The sequence below is a fragment of the Notothenia coriiceps genome, unplaced genomic scaffold (genome assembly GCF_000735185.1).
Source record: "Notothenia coriiceps isolate Sejong01 unplaced genomic scaffold, NC01 NC01_scaffold00024667, whole genome shotgun sequence".
NCBI lineage: Eukaryota > Metazoa > Chordata > Actinopteri > Perciformes > Nototheniidae > Notothenia > Notothenia coriiceps.
The window spans coordinates 8,394,142-8,399,546 of record NW_011357368.1 but is presented as its reverse complement, the minus strand read 5'-3'; the positions used below and the strand labels follow the sequence as shown (position 1 = coordinate 8,399,546).

Sequence of the window (5,405 nt, the reverse complement as noted above, 5' to 3'; positions counted from 1 at the left end):
GTCGAACACCGGGGTTCAGAGCAGAGAAGCCGAGGAAAAGCATTCGACATTCTTGACGTTTAAAGGGGAGGCACCTGCTTATCTCCATAAAGACAAAGACTATTACAACAAAACTAAATTTCAATTCAACTCAATAAAAAAGTTAGCGGAGTGCGTTACAAAAATTTACATAATAATAATTTGTTAATAAGTTTCAGGCGTAAACTCTTACCCTTTTGAATAGTAAGGTAACCTCCCCGGGACCAAGGTTCTGTACCCGTTGTCATAAAGGATTATTTGATGTACGTTTTGAAACTTGTAACATTTGTGGTGTGGTGGCAAATGTTACTGTGGGTGTATTTGAAATTTTGTTTGGTACCGTCATAGGTCGAGTTAGTTTCACTGGCCTTTTCCCCTTCGTCCTGGTTTCTACTTGTACTACTTTAGTAACCTCTCTCAGTCGTCCTTCAGATTACTTTCCGTGTCTTGAAACTTCATACATATACACTAAGGAGGGCCGGAAATGGAGGGCAAAGAAATAACGGTAAGGACAAAGTACATTTGTAAACTATTGTCTCCATAGGGTTTGACATCGACATACATTGTCCTACAACACTAATGGGTCTCCTCGCAGTCCTGACAAAATCCGTATTCCTATCGAGAGCACTAATTGTACTACTTAGTCGGAGATACCTCTATCCTGTATACTGAACAGTAGACAATACGAATGGGCACCCAGAATCGAGTTAGACTTGATTCGTAAACTTAATGACCGAAATTTGGCCATTAAGGAGGTAGAACACTGACACATTGAGGGAGAGAACATATATCGACACTTTCCTTGGACAAGTGTTTGATCAACATGTTCTACCGAGACATACACCGTACTATGAAGGTAAAGAACGTACCTGTATTTATGTACATTGCTCACTATAAAAAGTTGTTCACGTGTACCTACTGGAAAAAACCGGTGTGTCCAACGTCCAATAATTAAGGTTTTTAAGTACAGGATTGAAGCTAAATTTGTAGTTCCCATTTCTCTTTCTCCTTTTACGTTTCGTTTTATGTAGAGTCCCTGAGTCCCTTTCTGCTTGTGACGCCCGGTACAAATTGTAATTCCGACAATTACTAAACCGGTCGCGTACAATAACTACACGCAGACGTACTCCTTGTGTCCAATCCTAGATGGTATTCGCCGTACATCTAATGAAACGAGAAGACACCAACTACTAATAATTTGTACTTTGTTGTCCACCTTGTTGTAATTTTTTGTATATACTGTAAAAAGAGGAAGTGAAATCTTTTCCCACAGCTCACATAGGATTTGATTTCCCTCTAATATTTCTTCGCGACTTCGGAGAAAAGGACAGTAGATGTCTTAGACTAGTCGAGAATAGTGCGGACTGGTGACTCCTTGAAGACTCAGTAAAGTGAGGCAAATCCTTGGAAGGGTTACTGGGGTCCTTCGACGCGCCCGGAAACTTCCCTGTAAAAGCACCACCGCACAATAACTGTTTGTCAGTAAACCAAAGGACGACAATAGGTGGTCAGGATGCGGGGTATAAAGAAGAGAACCAGAAAAGAAACATTTACGGTACACGTTTACAGTCGAATTATTCCGGACCTTATGTTCATTTGACCCAAAAGGCTATAGGTGAAACGGTAATTCAGCTTTCACGTAGATTGATTGCGTATTACAGATTCAAATTTACAAATTGGATCTACATATTACTAGTTGTCGACGTGTAGATGTCAGAAGTCAGGTTTTCCCTCTCTGTCCCTTCTCTGTTCTACCTTTTTCAAGAATAGACTAGTAGTTACGAGAAACAGTCCATTCTACAAAATATATAAAAAAGTAAATTTTATGACACTAAAATAAGGTAATCGTTAAAATCCCTGAAATAAATAACACCAAAGGGGAGACTGTAGATGAGTTCAACAAATTATCGTCAAATGAAAATTACATTAAACGCTCTTCGCCAAGTCATTACTAATAACTTTAGATACGTTTTCCAGGACACAGAGACGTCCCGACTCTGCGACAGAGGAGTGTACGACTTTTCAGTCATGGTAAAACAAATACTTTCGTTTCCCTGGTACGGACTTCGAGGTCCTCTATGCACGTCTCTCCTTTGTGTTGTCTGGACCGGTGACATTGCTACGTTTACCTCCATACAACCTCGATGGACTTGGTTGGTACCGTCCGGGTTATCGGTTTTGTCTCACCTACCAGGAAAAGAGACAGAAAACTAAGTTTACCTTAATGTAAAGAAAATCTCAATTTAAATTTTAATCCTCCTCTAATAAAATGTCTTCGATTTGGAACAAAATTTTCAGGATACCCTTTGACTCATAATTTTGTCGTCAAACTTTTACAAAATTCCGGTTTCGATTATCCGTAGTTTTGGGACCATTATTTCACCTTCTCCAAGTCACTCATTGGTTCCGACATTTACTTACCAACCTGAACTCCCTAAGGGAAAATCTAGTGGGGTGCATGGTCCGACCAGAGTCACTTCCGTTTGTTTTGGGAAGAGATTTAATTTGTATGTGTAAAAGAGTTCGTCGTCGAAATTTTTGAAGGTTTGTCCTACATTATTAATATGGTTACAGAACGAAAGTCAGGTCGTGACCTATCCCGCACGCTGGGACTCCTGGCCTGCGGGACCTGTCACCAGTCTAACAGTCTGGGGTTCCGAAGATGCTTCGGCCTCCCTATAGGTTCAAGCTATGGTACCCCCCTATTTAGTTGGTCTTTGTCCGGTTAACCTGGTTACGTGTTACAAAATACGAGGACCTCTACCATACTACATACTAACCGTTACCGCAGATGTACTAGCCAGACGAAACTACAGGGTGTTCCATTCTTCGCGGCATGTAATAGGTGACCCGGTCTTCTGTAATAGTTTCCTACAGAGGATAAACTCTTTCCTGAGCCTAGTTGAATGTCAACTATGTCAGTCTGTTCAGTCTCTTCCTGTCAGCAGCCGAGATGCTGCTGCCCCAGCAGGCCACACCATAGAAAATGGCTGATGCCCCAACAGAGTCATAAAATGTCTGAAGGAGTGCCCCCTGCACCCCGAAAGACCTCAGTCTCCTCAACAGAAAGAGTCTGCTCTGTCCCTTCTTGTACAGAGCAGCAGAATTATCAGTCCAGTCCAGTTTATTGTTCAGATGAACACCCAGGTATTTGTAGGATTTCACAATCTCAATGTCTGCTCCCTGGATTGTCACTGGGGTGGGGGGTGTTGGGGAAATATTTTCCTAGGCCCATAACTTTGATCCAGTTTATCAGTTTGACCTCACTGAGCTCAGGCCTGAAACCTTGGGCTGCTCTCAGTGTTTTGTCTCCCTGTTCTGGCCTGTTGGCGTCAGCTGATAGTAGAGATGGAGTACTCGAGTCCTGGACTCGTGACTCGACTCGTGCACTGATTGACGCGGACTCGAACTCGGACTTGTGAATTCTCGCGCATGATGACTCGGAATCGACTTGTACACTGGCGGCCCGTCCACGCTTCAACGCTTCTGCCCATTCACTTTGAATGGGGTGACGTCATGCTTTGCCGAACTGCATTGTGCGAGCATTGATTCGCTTTGCTCGCGTTGCTCGCTTCAAAAGTTGAGCAATGTTCAACTTTTGAAGTTTCGGCGGAAGCGTCAGCCAATCAGATCATATGCCAGTACAAGCTCTAGCCAATCAAACCGCGTGCTTGTGGTCCGGGGGGGCGGGGGGCGGGAGACGTTCATGCTGATGGTGTGGTCCGCGTTGTCAGACAAGACTCACCGCAGCTTCAACGTCACGGCCGCCCGTGTGGACGCTGCGTGACACTCCAACTTTGACTCGCCGATTTTGAGCAAGGTTTTTCTCTCGAGTCAGATGTACTCGCTCCTGGCGGCGCGCACCTGCGAGGGCCGAGTTCACGTACTTGCAGCCCGCTACAGAGAAGCTGAAGTCCTCCCTTTCGGTGGCGCCACCAATGGGACCTTATTTTCGGCAAAAATAATTTATGGTAAGTTGTAGGCGCCATAATGCCTACTTAGCCAACGGTTCATTATTTGTATTTTATTATTGTTACGTCACTTTTATTTGTTTGTTGAGCACTTCCCGGTTAACTGTTCACATGGGTGTGGCAGTTTGTCTATTTAAGGTACTTGTTTCATGTTGAGTGCGGATGGACAGAGGGCTGAGCCGCTCGCTGCTGTCATCTTTTCTGCTTGGACCGTTTTGTCATAGTTACTAGTGTTATCATTTTCGTGTTTATGTAAATATTCCCAAAACTATCTTGCTTCACTATGCGACTTTTCTCTTCGAAAACGCGTCACGTTTATAGCCAAGTTCAGCCTACTCGGGCGACTCAACGTAACTTGGGGATTGAGCGCCGACATAAGTCAACAGAAAAAGACGGTTGATTCGCATCCAGGGACCCGAACTGGAACGACCAGCCGGCGTCCTAAGGGTTACGGATCGCTTGGACGCTTCGGATAACGGACTTTAAACATTTCTGTACCTTTGGAACCTTCGGACCGTTTTCCTAATCGATATGGATGGAGTAGCCACGAGGACTCACCTGTATGGACACTCATTGATGCAGCGCACAACAAGTTGAAAGCGGTAGGCAACGATTATAAGTCCTTTCTTGTGTATTTTTGCTGGACACAGTTTGCGGAAGCGGGACGTTTGTATTGCGGACTTTTGCTTTGTTGGTGTGCGGGCATGTTGTGCTGTGAGCGCGCGGTTGATGTGCTTGTTATGTCGGTGAGCGGCGGGAAAGTTTCGAATTGTTTGTTTTGCTGTGGCGGGCCGGGCCCCGCCAGGTTTAAGTTTCATACCAGTGAGCACTGTCGTGTTACTTAAATGCTAAAGGGCACCACACATATTGCATCAATATGAGTGACACAAACGATGGAATGGAAAAAAGGACTGTAAGCTTACTAGTAAGAGCCTTGGCTTGCCAAAATCGAACAACTGCAACAAGAATGTCAGTCTATGGCGAGAAAAGATAATAATATATAAAAAAAAAAAAAATTAAACTGGGATGCACACAGAAATCTAAACATTCTAATGGAAAAATGATGAAATGCAAAGGATGTTAATCAAACTGGACAAATATCATCAATTACTGAAAAATTGCAAAAACAGACATGAATCAGTTATTATGTTGCTTTCCGAGACGACTGGAATCAAAATAACTGTTTTCAACAAATAACAAACATAAAATGATTTTATTGAGGATGTACAAACAATGGCTCTTGGAAACTGGGATGGTGTGTGCAAACAGTCTGATGACAGTCAATGATACCAATCGCTTGCAACACAGATTTCCTCTCATCTACCCTGACGAGGCGCCTGCCAATATAAGGAGCAATTTGAAGAACTGAGGTCAGTCAGGACGTTCTCTTTCCCCCGTAAACATGAATGCTACATC

At 43.6% G+C, this 5,405-nt stretch overlaps 1 protein-coding gene across 1 annotated transcript in view; it reads left to right on the top strand.

Moving 5' to 3' along the window:
- LOC104955334 (calcium/calmodulin-dependent protein kinase type 1D-like) overlaps nt 1–5,405 on the top strand; it is an 18,289-nt gene that overhangs the window by 1,457 nt on the left and 11,427 nt on the right. The gene's annotated exons all lie outside the window — the stretch shown is intronic.